Source organism: Dipodomys spectabilis, unplaced genomic scaffold (assembly GCF_019054845.1).
Source record: "Dipodomys spectabilis isolate Male_0828 unplaced genomic scaffold, ASM1905484v1 ptg000505l, whole genome shotgun sequence".
NCBI classification, from domain to species: Eukaryota; Metazoa; Chordata; class Mammalia; order Rodentia; family Heteromyidae; genus Dipodomys; species Dipodomys spectabilis.
In genome coordinates, this window is record NW_024871182.1 from 2,952,000 (window position 1) to 2,962,823 (window position 10,824).

Genomic DNA, 10,824 nt, shown 5'->3' on the forward strand with positions numbered 1-10,824 from the left:
CCTAGGTAAGAAAGTCTGTGAGACTATTATCTCATTAACTGGTTACCAAGAAACCAGAAGGGGCACTGTGATTCAACCTGGTAGAGTGATAGCCTTGAGCACAAAAGAGCAGGGACTGCAACCAGGCACTGAGGTCAAGCTCCACATATAAAAAAAAAAAAAGTAAAAACGAACTTGCAATCACTTGTGATCTCAACATCCTCAATTCATGGTTTATTTAAAACCAATTTGCATCCCAGTTTGCACTTATTTGGGTTACAACAAAACTTGTATGACAGTTAAAAGAAAAAAATGAGCAGCTGGGTGCAGGTGGCTCACACCTGTAATCCTACCTTCTCAGGAGGCTGAGAAATGAGGATAGTGGTTCAAAGCCAGCCTGGGCAGAAAAGTTCCCATGAGACTCCTATTCCCAATTAATCCTTAAAAAACGAGAAATGGCACTGTGGTTTAAACAGGTATGGTATACTGCTAACCTTGAGCAAAGGAGCTCTGGGAAAGCACCCATGCCCTGTGTTCAAGCCCCATGTCTGAAGGAAAAAAAAAAGAGTTCAGTGCTGGGAAGGTAGCTCAGCGGTAGAGTTCTTGACTTGCATGTGTGAGCCTCTGGGTTTGATTCCTCAGTACCACATGAGCAGAAAAAGCCAGAAGTGGTACTGTGGCTCAAGTGGTAGAGTGCTAGCCTTGAGCTGAAGAGCTGAAGGGACAGTGCCCAGGCCAAGAGTTTAGGAGCCATGACCCACAAAAAACAAACAAACAATAAAAATAGTTCAAACATTTAAATGATGTGTACAATAGACTATACACTAAAGATGAAAGCGTATACGAATGAATTAATAATTAAAATGATCAACATTGTTTTGATTTTATAAGTGGTGGATGTAGCAGAGAAAGTGATAAGAAATAATTATTCATTCTAACCACTCTTGTATTGTTTTAAACTCATTTACTACTTTTAAACTAAAGGAGCACATAAGTATCATTTTACAGAAAAACAAAAGTTGTACATGTATTTTAACCTGAATTCCACATTTTAGAATTTGCCTTTTAGTAAACAATCAGTATATTTTTATATAAAATACTTGTAATGACTTTAATACTTCACATCATTCTAGTATTTGATTATATCATAACTCCTCCCTTCTTTCTTTTCTTCATTCCATTCCTTCACATCCTTTCCTCCTTTCTATCCTAGCAATTAAACTCAGGGCTACATGCATTTTAGGTAGGTGCTCTACAAGGTGAACCATACACCTGCGCTTTTTGCTATAGTTACTTCTGTTTTGTTAGTCATGTGGCTTGCACTCCGGGCCAGGACACTGTACCTGCACTCTTCAGCTAAAGGCGAGTGCACTACTGTTTGAGCCACAATTCCACTTCTGGTTTTCTATTGGTTTATTGGAGGCAGGAGTCTCACAAACTTTCCTGCCTAGACTTGCTTTGAGCTGTGATCTTCAGACCTCAGCCTCCTGAGTAAATAAAAGCACAGGCATGAACCACCTGTGCCCAGCTCTGCTTTAGCCATTTTTATGGCAGGGTTTTCTGTTTATGAGCAGGCCAGAATGGATCACAATCTTTCTCTTTACCATTTCTGAGTAGATGAAATTAAAAGCACAATGAATTTGGTTCAGATATTGATTGAGATCCAATAAAGTGAATGTTTGCCTGGGCTAGCCTCAAATCCTAATAATCCTCTCTGCAGCTAGCAATTCAAGTGTGAGCTACCATGCTTGTCCCAAATTTCTGGTGACTAAAACATATGAACAATGTTTTAATATTTTTAAATGTTGAATTTGGGGACAATGAGTGCTTTTACTTGCCTAGTTTCAAATTTCACCAAAAAACCCAAATATTAACTTTTGGTTTCCTACATCACATTAAATAAGGAGATAAACTTTAAAAAGTAATGAACTATTTAATGAAAAAAAGCTAAACAATAATCATCCTTACCACTGTAACTTTGGACATAACAACTTGTCAAACATTGTTTACATCATAGTTGTTTTTTCTAGGCAGTATTTTCAATAAACAGATCATTCCAACCCCATGGTGGATGGCCAAACAGCCTGTTTCCACAGGAGTGAAAGCCAGGCCATAGGCCAACACACCAAAGGAAGACATGGTCCAGAAGTATTGTAGGTGTCAATGTTCCAACATATGGGACAACTTAAATAGAGCTTTTTCTTAGGAAAGATACTCTATTAAGCCATACCTCTTCTTCTGGGTTTATCACTGCTTAATTGGAGACAAGTCTCATGGACTTTGATGCGTGGGCTGGTCTGAAATCATGATCCTCATATCTCAGGTTCCTAAGCAGCGAGGATAATAGGCATGAGCCACCAATATCTAGATTACTTATTCCTTTAATAAAAATAAAATGGCTACAGCATGGTTTAACAGAGAGCTTGAATCCTTTCCTGAGTCTTAGAGATCTTCTGACTAGAAGCAGAACAGTAAACTGACATGTGGGAAACTGAATCTACCATATGAAACCATTTTCCAAAAGAGTATCTGGCTCATGAGTTTGGCTTCTGGACTCACAAAATTAACATTCAATTCTCCACTGAAGTAGAGGGTATCCATTGCATGATCTGCAGCATCATAAATCACTTGCTGGTCATTAAAAATCCCTCTTTTCAGTAGGAAATGCTCAAAAAATTCTGTTCATTGAATAATCATGACAACCTTAAGAGATGGGAAATACCAGTATCCAATTGTATATTGTGGTGCTTGAACTCAGGGCCTGTTCCTGATTCACTTTCTAGAACTCTACTTCTTGAACCACAGCTCCATTTCTGTTTTTGTTTTTGTTTAGTTGGTCATGGAGTTTGAACTCAGACCCTGGGTGCTCTCCCTGATCCACTTTCTAGCACTCTACCACTTGAGCCACAGCTCCATTTCTGTTTTATTTTGTTGTTGTTGTTATTCTTGCTAGTCATGGGCCTGAACTCTGGGACTGGGTGCTGTGTCTCATCTCTTCAGGTTAAGGCTAGCATTCTACCATTTGAGCCACAGTGTACTTCTGGCTTTTTCTTCTTATGTGATTCTGAGGATTCCAACCGAGGGCCTCATGCATGCAAGGAAAGCACACTTCTACTGAGCCACCTTCTCAGCCCACTTATGGTTTTTGAGGGATTAATTGGAACTAAGAATCTCATATGGCCTTTTCTGCCTGGGCTGGCTTTGAAACACAATCCTTCCATCTCAGCCTCCTGAGTAAGATTGTAGGCATGAGCCACCTGTTCTTGCCTCCATTCACATTTGTATACAAGTGAATAAAGCTCAGTGATATAGTGTCTTCCTCTTTAACCAAAAGCAGGTAAGAAACCAGAATTTTATTTGAAATTCAGTTGAATCTGAGTCTATATTCTTAACAACCAGGCTGTAAGTTATTTGATCTTTGCACAAGAGTGTTAGTAGATATAGAACACATGTCATGATTTTTCTATTTCAAATGGCCCATGATAGATAGTTGGGCATGGTGGTGTAAGCCTGTAATTCCATCACTTGGGAGGCTGAGGCAGAAACACATTAAGTTCAAGGCTGTCTTGGCTATGTAGTGAGATGCCATCTCAAAAGGGCAGAAAGGAAATGGCTCTTGACTATATAAGCCTTAGCAATTACTTTCCTATCTTCTGTGTCAACAAAGAAAAGCCTAAGACTCTCCAAGGCCAAACAGAAAGCATAGCCAAAAAGACTTTCCCAAAATACCTGGATACCAACTGTGTCGACTCATTCTTGGGCCAATACAGTGTCATCCAAAGGCATTTTTGAACAGTTGGACCTATGACCCCTTCCTCTTCTCTTTAGAAAGCACTTAAGACATTGGCAACTGTAATATTAAGTGACTAGTAAGTGTCACATGGTACCTGAAGACACTAATGGTTCATGGTATACATTCTGTGAATTAGAACTTATTAAGTTTGCTGCCAAAGCTGCAGCAGGTGCAGTACCAGTTGGGAGAGGACAGCAGGGTCCATAGCTTGAGCCCTATGACCTACTGAGTGCAGCCCTTCACAAAAGGCCAAGAGAGAAGGCTGGATTGACATAGAACCATACCTTCCTTCTCAGGGGGCCACCATGGTTCGTGAGGCTCCTTTGGTGTGGCATGCTACCGTCACCCCACTTCTGCTTCCTGGCAGGATAAGTCTGACCACATGCCTGTGTCACTTCACTCCTACTTCCGGTCTGGATGGGTAAGGCCATTTGACTGTACCACCTCACTTCTGCTTCTGGTCTGGGTGAGTGGGGGCTGTGGGCTTTCACCATAACACTCTTGCTTCTGGTCTGACTGGGTAGTTGCCATTGTCTTTGTCACCTTACTCCTATGTCCCCTCTGGATGAGTGGGGGCCGCATGCCTGTGTCACCTCACTCCTCCTTCCAGTGTGAGTGAGTGGGGGCCTCATGCTTATGTTACCTCACTCCTACTTCTGGTCTGGGTGGGTCCAGATTGGCTCTGAGCTTCTTAATCCCTGTAGATGCTGTTCACCAGCATGGATTGCAGCCCAGGCAAAGCGTGACATTAAGGGATTAGAATGGCACCTTGTTAGGTTTGAGAACTCTGTTATAAAATTGTGTGTGTGTGTGTGTGTGTGTGTGTGTGTATGCACATCATGTGTGTACCTGTGTTCACTGATCTTGGGGTTTGAACTCAGTGCCTGAGGTCTATCCCTGAGGTATTTGATCAACATAGAGCTCTACTGATTGAGGCACAGCTCAGCATACAGCTTTTTTGTGGTTAATTGGGATGAAAAGTCTCCCAGATTTTGCTGTCTGGGCTGGCTTTTAACGACTATCCTCAGATATCAGACTTTTCTGTAGATAGAATGTATAGGTGTGAGCTACTGGAACCTCTCTCTTTATTCAATTGCTATCCAGAGAGAAATGTGCATGGCAAGCATTCAGGAGGAAAAAGAATTGAATTCTTCCAATGAGCAGTGGTGAAAATACTCAGGTTCTAGCCCAGTGTTGGTGGATCAAGCCTGTAATTCTATCAATTCAGGAAGCTGAAATCTGAGAATTGCCGTTAGAAAGTGTGTGGAGGATTGAGTCCTTAAGACTCTTTATCTACAATGAACCATCACAAAACCGGAAGTTGAACTGTAGCTCCAAGTTGTAGAGAGACAACCTTCAGTGAAAAAGCTCAAGGAAAGCACTCAGGTTGTAAGATCAAGCCCAGTGACTACAAAAAAAAATGAGAAATATACCTGGGTATTCAGTATAAGTTTACCATTATAAATATCACTTTCCCATTATAATTAGCTCTGTCATAGGTGCATGAATCACAGGGGAATAAGAAGCTTGGCTAAAAAATATAGGCAGCATTGTGTGGGGGAGGGGGGCAATGCATACGTACATGCACATTTGGCAGTCCTGAGTCTTGACCCTCGGGTCTTAATCTCTTGCTTGGCTTTTTATCCATCAAGGCTGGTATTCTGCCACTTGATCTACAGCTCTATTCCCAGATTTGTTTTTATTGTTAATTGGAGATAACAGTTGTACATACTTTCCTGCCTGTGGTGGCTTATTCTAAAACATGACTATTTTGAATCCTGCTGTAAAAAATGTGTGTGCACACAGCTCTACTATAACGCTGACTTAAATTTCTTCAGATGTATATGTAGGATTTCCTGGGTGGAATTTCCACACTGATTTCTGTTGTGGCTACATTGATTCACTTAATTGCCAAACTGTGTACAGTGTCTTTCCCCACCTCTTTGGCAGTATTTGTGTTTTCTTTGATAATAGGCATTCTCATTAGGCAGAGATGGAACTTCAACATAGATTTGATTTGCATTTCCTTGATTTCTAAAGACATTGAATATTTTTCGTGTATTCCGTAGACATCTATATTTGATTTGGGACCTATCTAGTCAATTCACTTACCTATTTATTGATAAGATTATTTGTTCTTTTCCCTTAATGTTCTTTGTGTGTTTCATATTTTGAGTCTATACATTCTAGACGTTAGGATTTCTTCTGTTACTCGAAAGGCAGTTTAGGCTTAATTCACTTATTCTTACCAAAAGACACCTTGTAAGCTTCAAGTTATTTAATCTATGATTGATTTAAAAATGAGCTGACAGAATTAACTCTCAGAGTGACTGCCAACAAGTACAAGTTTTGAACTCAGACTTCAGTGTCTACAAAGCGAGATATATTTTAGTATTTTAAATAAAAGAGATGTATATTAGTATTTTAAAACAATAAAATCTAATCAGCTACATTTTCTCAAAATATGTAATTCTAAATATTTCACTATTCTTCAAGGTAAAACTATTGCAAATTTTATCACAAATTAACAATTTTACGTTCTATTTATTTCCCTGGAAATCATTCAAGCTAGCCAAATTGAAAAAAATACTATTTTGACCAGTTGCTGGGGGCTAACATCAGCAATCCTACTACTGAGGAAGCTGAGATATGAGGATTGCAGTTCAAAGCCAGTCTGATCAGGAAACTCTGTGAGACCTACTTCCAAAAAACCACCAGAAAACCAGAAGTGCTGCTGTGATTCAAGTGGTAGAGTGCTCTCCTTGAGCTGAATAGCTGAGGGACTGCCCCCAGACCAAAAGGTCAAGGCCAACAACCAACCAAAACAAACAAACAAAACAAGAAGAAAAAAAAAACAACTGTATGAAGAGGAAGAATCTCCAAGTTTTTATTCAAATTTTTAATGCTTGTGGCAACTGTTTTCATTGGGTAAAAAGTGGACAGCTTATATATGTCATTATGATAAATTTGTTACTATGTGGTTGCTTTTCTCCTATTTATAGTTTTATTCATCTAACATTATTGAACATGAAAAATCCATGAAAGGCAAGACATATTATTTGGCAAAATTGGTCAGTTAAAATGAATAGTACATTCTAGTACTTTGGCAAAGAAGCTGTCATTTTTACTCCCTCCCCAGGATTTGAACAATGAAAAAAAAATGTCTTGACTTTTCCAAAAAGTGAGTAAGATGGCTCATATTGAAATAATTAGAAGATAGTGAAAAGAAAGTTTAGGGCGCATAATATGTTTAATTTTTAACCTTTCTCACAAAAAAACTTCCAAGAAACTTAACACACATTGGTTATAAATATTTATATCCAAGAGCCCAATGCAGGTGCCTGACACCTATAGTGTGCAACTCAGGAGGATGAGATCAGTGATTGAGATGGGAGCCAGCCTGAAAAAGCAATAATTGCATGGATGATGCCTCCTACTATTATATCATGTCTTTTCCTCCAATCCTCAAAGTGAAGCTGTCTCCCCACATGATCATCCTTCTGATTTATTGACATTATCATTTTGATTTATGGTTTTCTCCAACAGCATGACATGTGCATGGAGGCAGGCCATTCACATCTGTATTCACATCTGTCTCTCTAGTTGCCTACAATAGTGCCTGGTCCTCAGTGCTTAGTAGACTTCTGTGGAGATGAGCCTGTTCTGCTCATGAAATCTCAAAGTTCAATCAGGAAAGCTCATCAAGCTGTGGTCTTGTGGTCAATCGTCATTTCTTCTAAATATTATTTTTTCCTCCCTGTGTATCTAAGTCCACCTAAGGGTGAGATCAGTGCCTGACACCTATCGGTTGTGATAGCAAAGGTAGCTATGACATCATAGAAGTTTATTGTGAAACTTCAGGAGGACATGATAACTGAAGCACCCAAATTGGTAGGTTCCCACATCCTGGAATACATTTCACATATCTACAATTAAACCATCATTCATTCTCTGCTGGGCTCAGACTCAGCATTTTTCCCTTCTCTATTTAAAATAACGAAAAATGTCTTTTTGATATGTTATTGAATTATTGAAATGTGCCTCCAACCAAAAAAATAATTCCATTAGTGGAATGTAAATATAAGGCATGGATAAAAACAATCATAAAAACTCCTAGGGAAAAGATCAAAAGTGGTAGCTACTACAAAAGTTGTTTCTTAATCCCAGCACTGGTGTCTCACACAATAATCCTAGTATAATGTAAACTAATGAAACTTTTCTTTTTGTACCAGTCCAGGGGCTTGAACTCATGGGCTGGGCTCTGAGATCATTTGATGAAGGCTAGCACTTTACTACTTGAGTCATAGCCACACTTCTAGTATATTTGGTAGTGTAGTGGAGATAAGAATTTCACAGACTTTTCTACCTATGTTGGCTTCAAACTGTGATCCTCAATGTCAGCCTCTTGAGTAGGATTACAGGCATGAGCCACCAGTCCCCAGCTAAAAGTTATTTTTGTAAGCTATAAAAATTTACTTATACGGGGTAAGAGAGGGGAAGGGCGGCAGCGGTAGGGGAGGGCTGGGGCGAGGGCAGAGCCTGAGTGTTCCACACACCCGGCACCAGTGCCTCGTGGCACGCCCCACTCTCCTCCCACGGCTGGGACGGCTGCAGTCCTCTTGGTCCTCGCGGTCCTCAGGGGCCTGTGCAGCAGCAGCGGCAGCAGCAGGCAGCCAAAGTGGCCCACCTACCCTGCAACCCAGGCCTGGCAGGAGCGACAGCAGGTGATGGAGTAGCTGGCCGCCAGTATAGCAGAGAAGCACTGAAATGAGCCAACCTTGCCGTCCCAGAGGAGCCCACTCCCGAGCCGCATCCATCAGGCCCGCAGGCTCAATGAGTGAACAGCGTATCTGTCAGGCTGCATTGGTTTGTGATGATGCCAATAAAAGTGGGTGCCAGCTGTGGTTCAACTGGGTTTAGCAGAGTTCATATCTATCACCATATAGGCAACAACACATTCAGAGTGCTGGGCAGGAAGATCCAGGATCATCAGTTGGTGATCAACTGTGCCATCCCCAAAGGATTAAAGTATAATCAAGCAACACAGACCTTCCACCAGTGGCGAGATGCCAGGCAGGTGTACAGTCTTAACTATGGCAGCAAAGAGGATGCTAATGTCTTCGCAAGTGGAATGATGCATGCCTTAGAAGTGCTGAATTCACAGGAGGCAGGACCAAAATTGCCTAGACAAAATTCACAACTGCCTGATCAAGTTCAAAATGGCCCATCCCAAGAAGAGTTGGACATCCAAAGAAGACAACTACAAGAACAGAAACGTCAGAAGGAGCTGGAGAGGGACAGGCTGGAGAGAGAAAGAATGGAGAGGGAAAGACCAGAGAGAGAAAGGTAGAGAGAGAGAGAGGCTGGAGAGAGGTTGGAAAGAGAGAGGTGGAGCAGCTGGAGCGGGAGCAGATGGAGCAGCTGGAGCAAGTGGAATGGGATCAAGAGAGCAGAGTGCAGAGTACTGCCACATCTGCCTTTGTGGAGACCCCTGTAAACTCTGAGCTGGGAGAACCCTCTGCTTCTGAGCCAGGCTTTCAGGAAGCCTCTCAGCTGTCGGAGGCTCTAGCCCCGCAGGGTGTTATCTTGGGACCACCTGCACCTCCATCTCCTCCACCACTCCCACCAGGTCCAGCCTAGGCCTCTGTATTCTCTCCTCCCCCAGAACCTCCTCCTTCACCCCCACTGCTATCCTCTGGCCCTCCTCCCCCACCCCCTCTTCCTAATCAAGCCTCTCTCCTGTACCACCTCCTGCCCCTCCCTTCCTGCATCCGGATTTTTTTTCAGGATCCTTTTCAGAAGATAATCGTCCATTAACTGGACTTGCAGCTGCGGTTGCTGGAGCCAAGCTTAGGAAATTGTCACTGGTGGAAGATGCCTCTTTGCCCAGTGTTCACAGATGTGAACTCCGTGTCAGCTAAAACAGACATGGGTGGTGGAAATGGACCCGTTCCCTTGGCAGGTAGCAGCTTAATAGAGGAAATGAGTCCCCTGATGGCAAGAAGGAGGAGAATGGCCAAAAAGGGATCAACAATAGAAGCAAAAATGAAGAATCAGAACCTGTAACTTCTAAGGTCTCATCAACAAGTACACCTGAACCAACCAGGAAACCTTGGGAAAGAACAAATACAATGAATGGCAGCAAGTCACCCGTCATCTCCAGATGAGATTCTCCAAGGAAAAATCAGATTGTTTTTGACAACAGGTCTTATGACCCATTATAAGTCCACACCCTTGTCCCAGCCCAGTGCCGATGGGGTACAGACAGAAAGCTTTGACTGTGACAGACTGAAGCAGGATATTTTAGATGAGATGAGAAAAGAACTAACCAAGCTGAAAGAGGAGTTCATTGATGCAATCATGCTGGAGCTGAGCAAGTCAAATACTTCATAGAGAAGCAAATTAAGCAGAGATAAGACTTGAATCTGGAGAAAAACAAAAATTCCTACAAACAACTGTCAACATCACCCCTACAGTTACGAGCTATCAGAAGAAAGTGGAAGAGGAGTCAAGGGAAAATCCCCATCCTCTGAAACCTTCTTAAGTTGTGACTCTGGCGATCATCTGTTTTCATCTCTGTTTGCTACTGCTTTGACCTTTACTGCAGGATGAAAAGAGAGTTATGTATGAGTTTCCATAACATTTATGCAGAAAATATAAACCCATCAGGCAAGATCGCCATGCATTGAGATATTTTCATGTTGAAATAAAACCACACATTTCCCACAACCCACTGCTAAAATAAAGAGTAGAAAGGCTCATGAAGTTCTCCCCCCTTCCACATCCTCCCCTCTTCGAGTGTTGAGGAAATGAGCAAGCTCTTCTTTTGTATTGCATGTGTCTCTCTCAGGTTTGTCTTCCTATCGTATTTGGTATTCCATGACTAATTGAGATCAGCGCTATGTAGGTTTAGATCTTAAGATGAGGAACAAATAGAATTGTACATGTTTTCAAAGGATGACATTTACAAGAAAGTTTCTGTAGATGACCAGGTCCGTCGTGAGGGATTGTAGAGTGATAGGAAGTCCAAGTTAGCCTTTAGTGGTTAATTA

At 41.6% G+C, this 10,824-nt stretch overlaps 1 pseudogene; it reads left to right on the top strand.

The window, feature by feature from the left end:
• The first annotated feature begins 8,605 nt into the window (after positions 1-8,605).
• LOC122099193 lies at positions 8,606-10,165 on the top strand (annotated as a pseudogene).
• The last annotated feature ends 659 nt before the right edge of the window (positions 10,166-10,824 follow it).